This window comes from Dromaius novaehollandiae, chromosome 7 (genome assembly GCF_036370855.1).
Source record: "Dromaius novaehollandiae isolate bDroNov1 chromosome 7, bDroNov1.hap1, whole genome shotgun sequence".
NCBI classification, from domain to species: domain Eukaryota; kingdom Metazoa; phylum Chordata; class Aves; order Casuariiformes; family Dromaiidae; genus Dromaius; species Dromaius novaehollandiae.
In genome coordinates, this window is record NC_088104.1 from 30,582,303 (window position 1) to 30,599,159 (window position 16,857).

Consider the following 16,857-nt stretch of genomic DNA (forward strand, 5'->3'; position numbering starts at 1 on the left):
CTGCTGGGCTGTTGTTCGGCCCCGCCTGAGCCTACATTTAGGGCTAGGGTTAGGGTTAGGGTTAGGGTTAGGATCAGGAGATCTAGAAAGCGTTGAGGCCCAGGTGGAGTGGGGCTGCAAAGGGCCTGCCAAAGGAAAGGTGGGGCTGCAGCAAGACTGATTGCAGGGCCACTTTTTTGTGCGGGCCAGGAATGGGGCTGCTGGGCTGCGGTTCGGTCCCCGCCTGAGCCTACATTTAGGGCTAGGCTTAGGGTTAGGGCTAGGGTTAGGAGATCTAGAAAGCGTTGAGGCCCAGGTGGAGTGGGGCTGCAAAGGGCCTGCCAAAGGAAAGGTGGGGCTGCAGCAAGACTGATGGCAGGGCCACTTGTTTGTGCGGCCCAGGAATGGGGCTGCTGGGCTGCGGTTCAGGCCCGGCCTGAGCCTACATTTAGGGCTAGGGTTACGGTTAGGGTTAGGGTTAGGATCAGGAGATCTAGAAAGCGTTGAGGCCCAGGTGGAGTGGGGCTGCAAAGGGCCTGCCAAAGGAAAGGTGTTGCTGCAGCAAGACTGATTGCAGGGCCACTTTATTGTGCGGGCCAGGAATGGGGCTGCTGGGCTGCGGTTCGGGCCCCGCCTGAGACTACATTTAGGGCTAGGCTTAGGGTTAGGGTTAGGGTTAGGAGATCTAGAAAGCGTTGAGGCCCAGGTGGAGTGGGGCTGCAAAGGGCCTGCCAAAGGAAAGGTGGGGCTGCAGCAAGACTGATGGCAGGGCCACTTCTTTGTGCGGGCCAGGAATGGGGCTGCTGGGCTGCGGTTCGGGCCCGGCCTGAGCCTACATTTAGGGCTAGGGTTAGGCTTAGGCTTAGGGTTAGGGTTAGGAGATCTAGAAAGCGTTGAGGCCCAGGTGGAGTGGGGCTGCAAAGGGCCTGCCAAAGGAAAGGTGGGGCTGCAGCAAGACTGATCGCAGGGCCACTTTTTTGTGCTGGCCAGGAATGGGGCTGCTGGGCTGCGGTTCGGGCCCGGCCTGAGCCTACATTTAGGGCTAGGGTTAGGGTTAGGGTTAGGGTTAGGGTTAGGATCAGGAGAGAGAGAAAGCGTTGAGGCCCAGGTGGAGTGGGGCTGCAAAGGGCCTGCCAAAGGAAAGGTGTTGCTGCAGCAAGACTGATGGCAGGGCCACTTTTTTGTGCGGGCCAGGAATGGGGCTGCTGGACTGAGGTTCGGGCCCCACCTGAGCCTACATTTAGGGCTAGGCTTAGGGTTAGGGTTAGGGTTAGGGTTCGGATCAGGAGAGAGAGAAAGCGTTGAGGCCCAGGTGGAGTGGGGCTGCAAAGGGCCTGCCAAAGGAAAGGTGGGACTGCAGCAAGACTGATGGCAGGGCCACTTCTTTGTGCGGGCCAGGAATGGGGCTGCTGGGCTGCGGTTCGGGCCCGGCCTGAGCCTACATTTAGGGCTAGGCTTAGGGTTAGGGTTAGGGTTAGGGTTAGGAGATCTAGAAAGCGTTGAGGCCCAGGTGGAGTGGGGCTGCAAAGGGCCTGCCAAAGGAAAGGTGGGGCTGCAGCAAGACTGATGGCAGGGCCACTTCTTTGTGCGGGCCAGGAATGGGGCTGCTGGGCTGTGGTTCGGGCCCCGCCTGAGACTACATTTAGGGCTAGGGTTAGGCTTAGGGTTAGGGTTAGGGTTAGGGTTAGGAGATCTAGAAAGCGTTGAGGCCCAGGTGGAGTGGGGCTGCAAAGGGCCTGCCAAAGGAAAGGTGGGGCTGCAGCAAGACTGATGGCAGGGCCACTTTTTTGTGCTGGCCAGGAATGGGGCTGCTGGACTGCGGTTCGGGCCCCACCTGAGCCTACATTTAGGGCTAGGCTTAGGGTTAGGGCTAGGGTTAGGATCAGGAGATCTAGAAAGCGTTGAGGCCCAGGTGGAGTGGGGCTGCAAAGGGCCTGCCAAAGGAAAGGTGGGGCTGCAGCAAGACTGATGGCAGGGCCACTTCTTTGTGCGGGCCAGGAATGGGGCTGCTGGGCTGTGGTTCGGGCCCCGCCTGAGACTACATTTAGGTCTAGGGTTAGGCTTAGGCTTAGGGTTAGGGTTAGGAGATCTAGAAAGCGTTGAGGCCCAGGTGGAGTGGGGCTGCAAAGGGCCTGCCAAAGGAAAGGTGGGGCTGCAGCAAGACTGATGGCAGGGCCACTTTTTTGTGCGGGCCAGGAATGGGGCTGCTGGGCTGTGGTTCGGGCCCCGCCTGAGCCTACATTTAGGGCTAGGGTTAGGGTTAGGGCTAGGGTTAGGTTTAGGAGATCTAGAAAGCGTTGAGGCCCAGGTGGAGTGGGGCTGCAAAGGGCCTGCCAAAGGAAAGGTGGGGCTGCAGCAAGACTGATCGCAGGGCCACTTCTTTGTGCGGGCCAGGAATGGGGCTGCTGGGCTGCGGTTCGGGCCCCGCCTGAGACTACATTTAGGGCTAGGGTTAGGGTTAGGGTTAGGGTTAGGATCAGGAGAGAGAGAAAGCGTTGAGGCCCAGGTGGAGTGGGGCTGCAAAGGGCCTGCCAAAGGAAAGGTGGGGCTGCAGCAAGACTGATGGCAGGGCCACTTTTTTGTGCGGGCCAGGAATGGGGCTGCTGGGCTGCGGTTCGGGCCCCGCCTGAGCCTACATTTAGGGCTAGGCTTAGGGTTAGGGTTAGGGTTAGGATCAGGAGATCTAGAAAGCGTTGAGGCCCAGGTGGAGTGGGGCTGCAAAGGGCCTGCCAAAGGAAAGGTGGGGCTGCAGCAAGACTGATGGCAGGGCCACTTCTTTGTGCGGGCCAGGAATGGGGCTGCTGGGCTGCGGTTCGCGCCCCACCTGAGCCTACATTTAGGGCTAGGCTTAGGGTTAGGGTTAGGGTTAGGGTTAGGAGATCTAGAAAGCGTTGAGGCCCAGGTGGAGTGGGGCTGCAAAGGGCCTGCCAAAGGAAAGGTGGGGCTGCAGCAAGACTGATGGCAGGGCCACTTCTTTGTGCGGGCCAGGAATGGGGCTGCTGGGCTGCGGTTCAGGCCCCGCCTGAGCCTACATTTAGGGCTAGGGTTACGGTTAGGGTTAGGGTTAGGATCAGGAGATCTAGAAAGCGTTGAGGCCCAGGTGGAGTGGGGCTGCAAAGGGCCTGCCAAAGGAAAGGTGGGGCTGCAGCAAGACTGATTGCAGGGCCACTTTTTTGTGCGGGCCAGGAATGGGGCTGCTGGGCTGCGGTTCGGGCCCCGCCTGAGCCTACATTTAGGGCTAGGCTTAGGGTTAGGGTTAGGGTTAGGAGATCTAGAAAGCGTTGAGGCCCAGGTGGAGTGGGGCTGCAAAGGGCCTGCCAAAGGAAAGGTGGGGCTGCAGCAAGACTGATGGCAGGGCCACCTTTTTGTGCGGGTCAGGAATGGGGCTGCTGGGCTGTTGTTCGGCCCCGCCTGAGCCTACATTTAGGGCTAGGGTTAGGGTTAGGGCTAGGGTTAGGGTTAGGAGATCTAGAAAGCGTTGAGGCCCAGGTGGAGTGGGGCTGCAAAGGGCCTGCCAAAGGAAAGGTGGGGCTGCAGCAAGACTGATGGCAGGGCCACTTCTTTGTGCGGGCCAGGAATGGGGCTGCTGGGCTGCAGTTCGGGCCCCGCCTGAGCCTACATTTAGGGCTAGGCTTAGGGTTAGGGTTAGGGTTAGGATCAGGAGAGAGAGAAAGCGTTGAGGCCCAGGTGGAGTGGGGCTGCAAAGGGCCTGCCAAAGGAAAGGTGGGGCTGCAGCAAGACTGATGGCAGGGCCACTTCTTTGTGCGGGCCAGGAATGGGGCTGCTGGGCTGCGGTTCGGGCCCCGCCTGAGCCTACATTTAGGGCTAGGGTTAGGGTTAGGGTTAGGGTTCGGATCAGGAGAGAGAGAAAGCGTTGAGGCCCAGGTGGAGTGGGGCTGCAAAGGGCCTGCCAAAGGAAAGGTGTTGCTGCAGCAAGACTGATGGCAGGGCCACTTGTTTGTGCGGGCCAGGAATGGGGCTGCTGGGCTGCGGTTCGGGCCCCGCCTGAGCCTACATTTAGGGCTAGGGTTAGGGTTAGGGTTAGGGTTAGGGTTAGGAGATCTAGAAAGCGTTGAGGCCCAGGTGGAGTGGGGCTGCAAAGGGCCTGCCAAAGGAAAGGTGGGGCTGCAGCAAGACTGATGGCAGGGCCACTTTTTTGTGCGGGCCAGGAATGGGGCTGCTGGGCTGCGGTTCGGGCCCCGCCTGAGCCTACATTTAGGGCTAGGGTTAGGGTTAGGGTTAGGGTTAGGGTTAGGAGATCTAGAAAGCGTTGAGGCCCAGGTGGAGTGGGGCTGCAAAGGGCCTGCCAAAGGAAAGGTGGGGCTGCAGCAAGACTGATCGCAGGGCCACTTCTTTGTGCGGGCCAGGAATGGGGCTGCTGGGCTGCGGTTCGGGCCCCGCCTGAGCCTACATTTAGGGCTAGGCTTAGGGTTAGGGTTAGGGTTAGGGTTAGGAGAGAGAGAAAGCGTTGAGGCCCAGGTGGAGTGGGGCTGCAAAGGGCCTGCCAAAGGAAAGGTGGGGCTGCAGCAAGACTGATCGCAGGGCCACTTCTTTGTGCGGGCCAGGAATGGGGCTGCTGGGCTGCGGTTCGGGCCCCGCCTGAGACTACATTTAGGGCTAGGCTTAGGGTTAGGGTTAGGGTTAGGATCAGGAGATCTAGAAAGCGTTGAGGCCCAGGTGGAGTGGGGCTGCAAAGGGCCTGCCAAAGGAAAGGTGGGGCTGCAGCAAGACTGATGGCAGGGCCACTTTTTTGTGCAGGCCAGGAATGGGGCTGCTGGGCTGCGGTTCGGGCCCGGCCTGAGCCTACATTTAGGGCTAGGCTTAGGGTTAGGGTTAGGGTTAGGGTTAGGAGATCTAGAAAGCGTTGAGGCCCAGGTGGAGTGGGGCTGCAAAGGGCCTGCCAAAGGAAAGGTGGGGCTGCAGCAAGACTGATGGCAGGGCCACTTCTTTGTGCGGGCCAGGAATGGGGCTGCTGGGCTGCGGTTCGGCCCCACCTGAGCCTACATTTAGGGCTAGCGTTACGGTTAGGGTTAGGGTTAGGGTTAGGAGATCTAGAAAGCGTTGAGGCCCAGGTGGAGTGGGGCTGCAAAGGGCCTGCCAAAGGAAAGGTGGGGCTGCAGCAAGACTGATGGCAGGGCCACTTTTTTGTGCGGGCCAGGAATGGGGCTGCTGGGCTGCGGTTCGGGCCCGGCCTGAGCCTACATTTAGGGCTAGGCTTAGGGTTAGGGTTAGGGTTAGGGTTAGGAGATCTAGAAAGCGTTGAGGCCCAGGTGGAGTGGGGCTGCAAAGGGCCTGCCAAAGGAAAGGTGGGGCTGCAGCAAGACTGATGGCAGGGCCACTTTTTTGTGCTGGCCAGGAATGGGGCTGCTGGGCTGCGGTTCGGGCCCGGCCTGAGCCTACATTTAGGGCTAGGGTTAGGGTTAGGGTTAGGGTTAGGATCAGGAGAGAGAGAAAGCGTTGAGGCCCAGGTGGAGTGGGGCTGCAAAGGGCCTGCCAAAGGAAAGGTGGGGCTGCAGCAAGACTGATCGCAGGGCCACTTTTTTGTGCGGGCCAGGAATGGGGCTGCTGGGCTGTTGTTCGGCCCCGCCTGAGCCTACATTTAGGGCTAGGGTTAGGGTTAGGGCTAGGGTTAGGGTTAGGAGATCTAGAAAGCGTTGAGGCCCAGGTGAAGTGGGGCTGCAAAGGGCCTGCCAAAGGAAAGGTGGGGCTGCAGCAAGACTGATGGCAGGGCCACTTTTTTGTGCGGGCCAGGAATGGGGCTGCTGGGCTGCAGTTCGGGCCCCGCCTGAGCCTACATTTAGGGCTAGGCTTAGGGTTAGGGTTAGGGTTAGGATCAGGAGAGAGAGAAAGCGTTGAGGCCCAGGTGGAGTGGGGCTGCAAAGGGCCTGCCAAAGGAAAGGTGGGACTGCAGCAAGACTGATGGCAGGGCCACTTTTTTGTGCGGGCCAGGAATGGGGCTGCTGGGCTGTGGTTCGGGCCCCGCCTGAGACTACATTTAGGGCTAGGCTTAGGGTTAGGGTTAGGGTTAGGATCAAGAGATCTAGAAAGCGTTGAGGCCCAGGTGGAGTGGGGCTGCAAAGGGCCTGCCAAAGGAAAGGTGGGGCTGCAGCAAGACTGATGGCAGGGCCACTTTTTTGTGCGGGCCAGGAATGGGGCTGCTGGGCTGTGGTTCGGGCCCCGCCTGAGCCTACATTTAGGGCTAGGGTTAGGCTTAGGGTTAGGGTTAGGGTTAGGAGATCTAGAAAGCGTTGAGGCCCAGGTGGAGTGGGGCTGCAAAGGGCCTGCCAAAGGAAAGGTGGGGCTGCAGCAAGACTGATGGCAGGGCCACTTTTTTGTGCGGGCCAGGAATGGGGCTGCTGGGCTGCGGTTCGGGCCCGGCCTGAGCCTACATTTAGGGCTAGGCTTAGGGTTAGGGTTAGGGTTAGGGTTAGGAGATCTAGAAAGCGTTGAGGCCCAGGTGGAGTGGGGCTGCAAAGGGCCTGCCAAAGGAAAGGTGGGGCTGCAGCAAGACTGATGGCAGGGCCACTTCTTTGTGCGGGCCAGGAATGGGGCTGCTGGGCTGCGGTTCGGCCCCACCTGAGCCTACATTTAGGGCTAGCGTTACGGTTAGGGTTAGGGTTAGGGTTAGGAGATCTAGAAAGCGTTGAGGCCCAGGTGGAGTGGGGCTGCAAAGGGCCTGCCAAAGGAAAGGTGGGGCTGCAGCAAGACTGATGGCAGGGCCACTTTTTTGTGCGGGCCAGGAATGGGGCTGCTGGGCTGTGGTTCGGGCCCCGCCTGAGCCTACATTTAGGGCTAGGGTTAGGCTTAGGGTTAGGGTTAGGGTTAGGAGATCTAGAAAGCGTTGAGGCCCAGGTGGAGTGGGGCTGCAAAGGGCCTGCCAAAGGAAAGGTGGGGCTGCAGCAAGACTGATGGCAGGGCCACTTTTTTGTGCAGGCCAGGAATGGGGCTGCTGGGCTGCGGTTCGGGCCCGGCCTGAGCCTACATTTAGGGCTAGGCTTAGGGTTAGGGTTAGGGTTAGGGTTAGGAGATCTAGAAAGCGTTGAGGCCCAGGTGGAGTGGGGCTGCAAAGGGCCTGCCAAAGGAAAGGTGGGGCTGCAGCAAGACTGATGGCAGGGCCACTTCTTTGTGCGGGCCAGGAATGGGGCTGCTGGGCTGCGGTTCGGCCCCACCTGAGCCTACATTTAGGGCTAGGGTTAGGGTTAGGGTTAGGGTTAGGGTTAGGAGATCTAGAAAGCGTTGAGGCCCAGGTGGAGTGGGGCTGCAAAGGGCCTGCCAAAGGAAAGGTGGGGCTGCAGCAAGACTGATGGCAGGGCCACTTTTTTGTGCGGGCCAGGAATGGGGCTGCTGGGCTGCGGTTCGGGCCCGGCCTGAGCCTACATTTAGGGCTAGGCTTAGGGTTAGGGTTAGGGTTAGGGTTAGGAGATCTAGAAAGCGTTGAGGCCCAGGTGGAGTGGGGCTGCAAAGGGCCTGCCAAAGGAAAGGTGGGGCTGCAGCAAGACTGATGGCAGGGCCACTTTTTTGTGCTGGCCAGGAATGGGGCTGCTGGGCTGCGGTTCGGGCCCGGCCTGAGCCTACATTTAGGGCTAGGGTTAGGGTTAGGGTTAGGGTTAGGATCAGGAGAGAGAGAAAGCGTTGAGGCCCAGGTGGAGTGGGGCTGCAAAGGGCCTGCCAAAGGAAAGGTGGGGCTGCAGCAAGACTGATCGCAGGGCCACTTTTTTGTGCGGGCCAGGAATGGGGCTGCTGGGCTGTTGTTCGGCCCCGCCTGAGCCTACATTTAGGGCTAGGGTTAGGCTTAGGGTTAGGGTTAGGGTTAGGAGATCTAGAAAGCGTTGAGGCCCAGGTGGAGTGGGGCTGCAAAGGGCCTGCCAAAGGAAAGGTGGGGCTGCAGCAAGACTGATGGCAGGGCCACTTTTTTGTGCGGGCCAGGAATGGGGCTGCTGGGCTGCGGTTCGGGCCCGGCCTGAGCCTACATTTAGGGCTAGGCTTAGGGTTAGGGTTAGGGTTAGGGTTAGGAGATCTAGAAAGCGTTGAGGCCCAGGTGGAGTGGGGCTGCAAAGGGCCTGCCAAAGGAAAGGTGGGGCTGCAGCAAGACTGATGGCAGGGCCACTTCTTTGTGCGGGCCAGGAATGGGGCTGCTGGGCTGCGGTTCGGCCCCACCTGAGCCTACATTTAGGGCTAGCGTTACGGTTAGGGTTAGGGTTAGGGTTAGGAGATCTAGAAAGCGTTGAGGCCCAGGTGGAGTGGGGCTGCAAAGGGCCTGCCAAAGGAAAGGTGGGGCTGCAGCAAGACTGATGGCAGGGCCACTTTTTTGTGCGGGCCAGGAATGGGGCTGCTGGGCTGTGGTTCGGGCCCCGCCTGAGCCTACATTTAGGGCTAGGGTTAGGCTTAGGGTTAGGGTTAGGGTTAGGAGATCTAGAAAGCGTTGAGGCCCAGGTGGAGTGGGGCTGCAAAGGGCCTGCCAAAGGAAAGGTGGGGCTGCAGCAAGACTGATGGCAGGGCCACTTTTTTGTGCAGGCCAGGAATGGGGCTGCTGGGCTGCGGTTCGGGCCCGGCCTGAGCCTACATTTAGGGCTAGGCTTAGGGTTAGGGTTAGGGTTAGGGTTAGGAGATCTAGAAAGCGTTGAGGCCCAGGTGGAGTGGGGCTGCAAAGGGCCTGCCAAAGGAAAGGTGGGGCTGCAGCAAGACTGATGGCAGGGCCACTTCTTTGTGCGGGCCAGGAATGGGGCTGCTGGGCTGCGGTTCGGCCCCACCTGAGCCTACATTTAGGGCTAGGGTTAGGGTTAGGGTTAGGGTTAGGGTTAGGAGATCTAGAAAGCGTTGAGGCCCAGGTGGAGTGGGGCTGCAAAGGGCCTGCCAAAGGAAAGGTGGGGCTGCAGCAAGACTGATGGCAGGGCCACTTTTTTGTGCGGGCCAGGAATGGGGCTGCTGGGCTGCGGTTCGGGCCCGGCCTGAGCCTACATTTAGGGCTAGGCTTAGGGTTAGGGTTAGGGTTAGGGTTAGGAGATCTAGAAAGCGTTGAGGCCCAGGTGGAGTGGGGCTGCAAAGGGCCTGCCAAAGGAAAGGTGGGGCTGCAGCAAGACTGATGGCAGGGCCACTTTTTTGTGCTGGCCAGGAATGGGGCTGCTGGGCTGCGGTTCGGGCCCGGCCTGAGCCTACATTTAGGGCTAGGGTTAGGGTTAGGGTTAGGGTTAGGATCAGGAGAGAGAGAAAGCGTTGAGGCCCAGGTGGAGTGGGGCTGCAAAGGGCCTGCCAAAGGAAAGGTGGGGCTGCAGCAAGACTGATCGCAGGGCCACTTTTTTGTGCGGGCCAGGAATGGGGCTGCTGGGCTGTTGTTCGGCCCCGCCTGAGCCTACATTTAGGGCTAGGGTTAGGGTTAGGGCTAGGGTTAGGGTTAGGAGATCTAGAAAGCGTTGAGGCCCAGGTGAAGTGGGGCTGCAAAGGGCCTGCCAAAGGAAAGGTGGGGCTGCAGCAAGACTGATGGCAGGGCCACTTTTTTGTGCGGGCCAGGAATGGGGCTGCTGGGCTGCAGTTCGGGCCCCGCCTGAGCCTACATTTAGGGCTAGGCTTAGGGTTAGGGTTAGGGTTAGGATCAGGAGAGAGAGAAAGCGTTGAGGCCCAGGTGGAGTGGGGCTGCAAAGGGCCTGCCAAAGGAAAGGTGGGGCTGCAGCAAGACTGATGGCAGGGCCACTTTTTTGTGTGGGCCAGGAATGGGGCTGCTGGGCTGCGGTTCGGGCCCCGCCTGAGCCTACATTTAGGGCTAGCGTTAGGGTTAGGGTTAGGGTTAGGGTTAGGAGATCTAGAAAGCGTTGAGGCCCAGGTGGAGTGGGGCTGCAAAGGGCCTGCCAAAGGAAAGGTGGGACTGCAGCAAGACTGATGGCAGGGCCACTTTTTTGTGCGGGCCAGGAATGGGGCTGCTGGGCTGTGGTTCGGGCCCCGCCTGAGACTACATTTAGGGCTAGGCTTAGGGTTAGGGTTAGGGTTAGGATCAAGAGATCTAGAAAGCGTTGAGGCCCAGGTGGAGTGGGGCTGCAAAGGGCCTGCCAAAGGAAAGGTGGGGCTGCAGCAAGACTGATGGCAGGGCCACTTCTTTGTGCGGGCCAGGAATGGGGCTGCTGGGCTGCGGTTCGGGCCCCGCCTGAGCCTACATTTAGGGCTAGGGTTAGGCTTAGGGTTAGGGTTAGGGTTAGGAGATCTAGAAAGCGTTGAGGCCCAGGTGGAGTGGGGCTGCAAAGGGCCTGCCAAAGGAAAGGTGGGGCTGCAGCAAGACTGATGGCAGGGCCACTTTTTTGTGCGGGCCAGGAATGGGGCTGCTGGGCTGCGGTTCGGGCCCCGCCTGAGACTACATTTAGGGCTAGGGTTAGGGTTAGGGTTAGGGTTAGGATCAGGAGAGAGAGAAATCGTTGAGGCCCAGGTGGAGTGGGGCTGTAAAGGGCCTGCCAAAGGAAAGGTGGGGCTGCAGCAAGACTGATGGCAGGGCCACCTTTTTGTGCAGGTCAGGAATGGGGCTGCTGGGCTGCGGTTCGGGCCCCGCCTGAGCCTACATTTAGGGCTAGGGTTAGGGTTAGGGTTAGGGTTAGGGTTAGGAGATCTAGAAAGCGTTGAGGCCCAGGTGGAGTGGGGCTGCAAAGGGCCTGCCAAAGGAAAGGTGGGGCTGCAGCAAGACTGATGGCAGGGCCACTTTTTTGTGCGGGCCAGGAATGGGGCTGCTGGGCTGTGGTTCGGGCCCCGCCTGAGCCTACATTTAGGGCTAGGGTTAGGGTTAGGGTTAGGGTTAGGGTTAGGAGATCTAGAAAGCGTTGAGGCCCAGGTGGAGTGGGGCTGCAAAGGGCCTGCCAAAGGAAAGGTGGGGATGCAGCAAGACTGATCGCAGGGCCACTTTTTTGTGCGGGCCAGGAATGGGGCTGCTGGGCTGTTGTTCGGCCCCGCCTGAGCCTACATTTAGGGCTAGGGTTAGGGTTAGGGCTAGGGTTAGGGTTAGGAGATCTAGAAAGCGTTGAGGCCCAGGTGGAGTGGGGCTGCAAAGGGCCTGCCAAAGGAAAGGTGGGGCTGCAGCAAGACTGATGGCAGGGCCACTTCTTTGTGCGGGCCAGGAATGGGGCTGCTGGACTGCGGTTCGGGCCCCGCCTGAGCCTACATTTAGGGCTAGGCTTAGGGTTAGGGTTAGGGTTAGGATCAGGAGATCTAGAAAGCGTTGAGGCCCAGGTGGAGTGGGGCTGCAAAGGGCCTGCCAAAGGAAAGGTGGGGCTGCAGCAAGACTGATGGCAGGGCCACTTTTTTGTGCGGGCCAGGAATGGGGCTGCTGGGCTGCAGTTCGGGCCCGGCCTGAGCCTACATTTAGGGCTAGGGTTAGGGTTAGGGTTAGGCTTAGGAGATCTAGAAAGCGTTGAGGCCCAGGTGGAGTGGGGCTGCAAAGGGCCTGCCAAAGGAAAGGTGGGGCTGCAGCAAGACTGATGGCAGGGCCACTTCTTTGTGCGGGCCAGGAATGGGGCTGCTGGGCTGCGGTTCGGGCCCCGCCTGAGCCTACATTTAGGGCTAGGGTTAGGGTTAGGGTTAGGGTTCGGATCAGGAGATCTAGAAAGCGTTGAGGCCCAGGTGGAGTGGGGCTGCAAAGGGCCTGCCAAAGGAAAGGTGTTGCTGCAGCAAGACTGATGGCAGGGCCACTTTTTTGTGCGGGCCAGGAATGGGGCTGCTGGGCTGCGGTTCGGGCCCCGCCTGAGCCTACATTTAGGGCTAGGCTTAGGGTTAGGGTTAGGGTTAGGATCAGGAGATCTAGAAAGCGTTGAGGCCCAGGTGGAGTGGGGCTGCAAAGGGCCTGCCAAAGGAAAGGTGGGGCTGCAGCAAGACTGATGGCAGGGCCACTTTTTTGTGCGGGCCAGGAATGGGGCTGCTGGGCTGTGGTTCGGGCGCCGCCTGAGCCTACATTTAGGGCTAGGGTTAGGCTTAGGGTTAAGGTTAGGGTTAGGAGATCTAGAAAGCGTTGAGGCCCAGGTGGAGTGGGGCTGCAAAGGGCCTGCCAAAGGAAAGGTGGGGCTGCAGCAAGACTGATGGCAGGGCCACTTCTTTGTGCGGGCCAGGAATGGGGCTGCTGGGCTGTTGTTCGGCCCCGCCTGAGCCTACATTTAGGGCTAGGGTTAGGGTTAGGGCTAGGGTTAGGGTTAGGAGATCTAGAAAGCGTTGAGGCCCAGGTGGAGTGGGGCTGCAAAGGGCCTGCCAAAGGAAAGGTGGGGCTGCAGCAAGACTGATGGCAGGGCCACTTCTTTGTGCGGGCCAGGAATGGGGCTGCTGGGCTGCGGTTCGGGCCCCGCCTGAGCCTACATTTAGGGCTAGGGTTAGGGTTAGGGTTAGGGTTCGGATCAGGAGATCTAGAAAGCGTTGAGGCCCAGGTGGAGTGGGGCTGCAAAGGGCCTGCCAAAGGAAAGGTGTTGCTGCAGCAAGACTGATGGCAGGGCCACTTTTTTGTTTGGGCCAGGAATGGGGCTGCTGGGCTGCGGTTCGGGCCCCGCCTGAGCCTACATTTAGGGCTAGGCTTAGGGTTAGGGTTAGGGTTAGGATCAGGAGGTCTAGAAAGCGTTGAGGCCCAGGTGGAGTGGGGCTGCAAAGGGCCTGCCAAAGGAAAGGTGGGGCTGCAGCAAGACTGATGGCAGGGCCACTTCTTTGTGCGGGCCAGGAATGGGGCTGCTGGGCTGCGGTTCGGGCCCCGCCTGAGCCTACATTTAGGGCTAGGCTTAGGGTTAGGGTTAGGGTTAGGATCAGGAGATCTAGAAAGCGTTGAGGCCCAGGTGGAGTGGGGCTGCAAAGGGCCTGCCAAAGGAAAGGTAGGGCTGCAGCAAGACTGATGGCAGGGCCACTTTTTTGTGCGGGCCAGGAATGGGGCTGCTGGGCTGCGGTTCGGGCCCCGCCTGAGACTACATTTAGGGCTAGGGTTAGGGTTAGGGTTAGGGTTAGGTTTAGGAGAGAGAGAAAGCGTTGAGGCCCAGGTGGAGTGGGGCTGCAAAGGGCCTGCCAAAGGAAAGGTGGGGCTGCAGCAAGACTGATCCCAGGGCCACTTTTTTGTGCGGGCCAGGAATGGGGCTGCTGGGCTGCGGTTCGGGCCCGGCCTGAGCCTACATTTAGGGCTAGCGTTAGGGTTAGGGTTAGGAGATCTAGAAAGCGTTGAGGCCCAGGTGGAGTGGGGCTGCAAAGGGCCTGCCAAAGGAAAGGTGGGGCTGCAGCAAGACTGATGGCAGGGCCACTTCTTTGTGCGGGCCAGGAATGGGGCTGCTGGGCTGCGGTTCGGGCCCCGCCTGAGCCTACATTTAGGGCTAGGGTTAGGGTTAGGGTTAGGGTTAGGGTTAGGATCAGGAGATCTAGAAAGCGTTGAGGCCCAGGTGGAGTGGGGCTGCAAAGGGCCTGCCAAAGGAAGGGTGGGGCTGCAGCAAGACTGATCGCAGGGCCACTTTTTTGTGCGGGCCAGGAATGGGGCTGTTGGGCTGCGGTTCGGGCCCCGCCTGAGCCTACATTTAGGGCTAGGCTTAGGGTTAGGGTTAGGGTTCGGATCAGGAGAGAGAGAAAGCGTTGAGGCCCAGGTGGAGTGGGGCTGCAAAGGGCCTGCCAAAGGAAAGGTGGGGCTGCAGCAAGACTGATGGCAGGGCCACTTGTTTGTGCGGGCCAGGAATGGGGCTGCTGGGCTGCGGTTTGGGCCCCACCTGAGCCTACATTTAGGGCTAGGGTTAGGGTTAGGGTTAGGGTTCGGATCAGGAGAGAGAGAAAGCGTTGAGGCCCAGGTGGAGTGGGGCTGCAAAGGGCCTGCCAAAGGAAAGGTGGGGCTGCAGCAAGACTGATGGCAGGGCCACTTTTTTGTGCGGGCCAGGAATGGGGCTGCTGGGCTGCGGTTCGGGCCCCGCCTGAGCCTACATTTAGGACTAGGCTTAGGGTTAGGGTTAGGGTTAGGGTTAGGAGATCTAGAAAGCGTTGAGGCCCAGGTGGAGTGGGGCTGCAAAGGGCCTGCCAAAGGAAAGGTGGGACTGCAGCAAGACTGATGGCAGGGCCACTTTTTTGTGCGGGCCAGGAATGGGGCTGCTGGGCTGTGGTTCGGGCCCCGCCTGAGACTACATTTAGGGCTAGGCCTAGGGTTAGGTTTAGGGTTAGGATCAGGAGATCTAGAAAGCGTTGAGGCCCAGGTGGAGTGGGGCTGCAAAGGGCCTGCCAAAGGAAAGGTGGGGCTGCAGCAAGACTGATGGCAGGGCCACTTTTTTGTTTGGGCCAGGAATGGGGCTGCTGGGCTGTGGTTCGGGCCCCGCCTGAGCCTACATTTAGGGCTAGGGTTAGGGTTAGGGTTAGGGTTAGGGTTAGGAGATCTAGAAAGCGTTGAGGCCCAGGTGGAGTGGGGCTGCAAAGGGCCTGCCAAAGGAAAGGTGGGGCTGCAGCAAGACTGATGGCAGGGCCACTTTTTTGTGCGGGCCAGGAATGGGGCTGCTGGGCTGCGGTTCGGGCCCCGCCTGAGCCTACATTTAGGGCTAGGCTTAGGGTTAGGGTTAGGGTTAGGGTTAGGAGATCTAGAAAGCGTTGAGGCCCAGGTGGAGTGGGGCTGCAAAGGGCCTGCCAAAGGAAAGGTGGGGCTGCAGCAAGACTGATGGCAGGGCCACTTCTTTGTGTGGGCCAGGAATGGGGCTGCTGGGCTGCAGTTCGGGCCCCGCCTGAGCCTACATTTAGGGCTAGGGTTAGGGTTAGGGTTAGGGTTAGGATCAGGAGAGAGAGAAAGCGTTGAGGCCCAGGTGGAGTGGGGCTGCAAAGGGCCTGCCAAAGGAAAGGTGGGGCTGCAGCAAGACTGATGGCAGGGCCACTTGTTTGTGCGGGCCAGGAATGGGGCTGCTGGGCTGCGGTTCGGGCCCTGCCTGAGCCTACATTTAGGGCTAGGCTTAGGGTTAGGGCTAGGATCAGGAGATCTAGAAAGCGTTGAGGCCCAGGTGGAGTGGGGCTGCAAAGGGCCTGCCAAAGGAAAGGTGGGGCTGCAGCAAGGCTGATGGCAGGGCCACTTCTTTGTGCGGGCCAGGAAAGGGGCTGCTGGACTGCGGTTCGGGCCCCGCCTGAGCCTACATTTAGGGCTAGGGTTAGGGTTAGGGTTAGGGTTAGGATCAGGAGAGAGAGAAAGCGTTGAGGCCCAGGTGGAGTGGGGCTGCAAAGGGCCTGCCAAAGGAAAGGTGGGGCTGCAGCAAGACTGATGGCAGGGCCACTTCTTTGTGCGGGCCAGGAATGGGGCTGCTGGGCTGCGGTTCGGGCCCCGCCTGAGACTACATTTAGGGCTAGGGTTAGGGTTAGGAGATCTAGAAAGCGTTGAGGCCCAGGTGGAGTGGGGCTGCAAAGGGCCTGCCAAAGGAAAGGTGGGGCTGCAGCAAGACTGATGGCAGGGCCACTTTTTTGTGCGGGTCAGGAATGGGGCTGCTGGGCTGCGGTTCGGGCCCCGCCTGAGCCTACATTTAGGGCTAGGCTTAGGGTTAGGGTTAGGGTTGGGATCAGGAGATCTAGAAAGCGTTGAGGCCCAGGTGGAGTGGGGCTGCAAAGGGCCTGCCAAAGGAAAGGTGGGGCTGCAGCAAGACTGATGGCAGGGCCACTTTTTTGTGCGGGCCAGGAATGGGGCTGCTGGGCTGTGGTTCGGGCCCCGCCTGAGCCTACATTTAGGGCTAGGGTTAGGCTTAGGGTTAGGGTTAGGGTTAGGAGATCTAGAAAGCGTTGAGGCCCAGGTGGAGTGGGGCTGCAAAGGGCCTGCCAAAGGAAAGGTGGGGCTGCAGCAAGACTGATGGCAGGGCCACTTTTTTGTGCGGGCCAGGAATGGGGCTGCTGGGCTGCGGTTCGGGCCCCGCCTGAGCCTACATTTAGGGCTAGGCTTAGGGTTAGGGTTAGGGTTAGGAGATCTAGAAAGCGTTGAGGCCCAGGTGGAGTGGGGCTGCAAAGGGCCTGCCAAAGGAAAGGTGGGGCTGCAGCAAGACTGATCGCAGGGCCACTTCTTTGTGCGGGTCAGGAATGGGGCTGCTGGGCTGCGGTTCGGGCCCCGCCTGAGCCTACATTTAGGGCTAGGCTTAGGGTTAGGGTTAGGGTTAGGAGATCTAGAAAGCGTTGAGGCCCAGGTGGAGTAGGGCTGCAAAGGGCCTGCCAAAGGAAAGGTGGGGCTGCAGCAACACTGATCGCAGGGCCACTTTTTTGTGCGGGCCAGGAATGGGGCTGCTGGGCTGTGGTTCGGGCCCGGCCTGAGCCTACATTTAGGGCTAGGCTTAGGGTTAGGGTTAGGGTTAGGAGATCTAGAAAGCGTTGAGGCCCAGGTGGAGTGGGGCTGCAAAGGGCCTGCCAAAGGAAAGGTGGGGCTGCAGCAAGACTGATGGCAGGGCCACTTCTTTGTGCGGGCCAGGAATGGGGCTGCTGGGCTGCGGTTCGGGCCCCGCCTGAGCCTACATTTAGGGCTAGGGTTAGGGTTAGGGTTAGGGTTGGGATCAGGAGATCTAGAAAGCGTTGAGGCCCAGGTGGAGTGGGGCTGCAAAGGGCCTGCCAAAGGAAAGGTGGGGCTGCAGCAAGACTGATGGCAGGGCCACTTGTTTGTGCGGGCCAGGAATGGGGCTGCTGGGCTGCGGTTCGGGCCCCGCCTGAGCCTACATTTAGGGCTAGGCTTAGGGTTAGGGTTAGGGTTAGGAGATCTAGAAAGCGTTGAGGCCCAGGTGGAGTGGGGCTGCAAAGGGCCTGCCAAAGGAAAGGTGGGGCTGCAGCAAGACTGATCGCAGGGCCACTTCTTTGTGCGGGTCAGGAATGGGGCTGCTGGGCTGCGGTTCGGGCCCCGCCTGAGCCTACATTTAGGGCTAGGCTTAGGGTTAGGGTTAGGGTTAGGAGATCTAGAAAGCGTTGAGGCCCAGG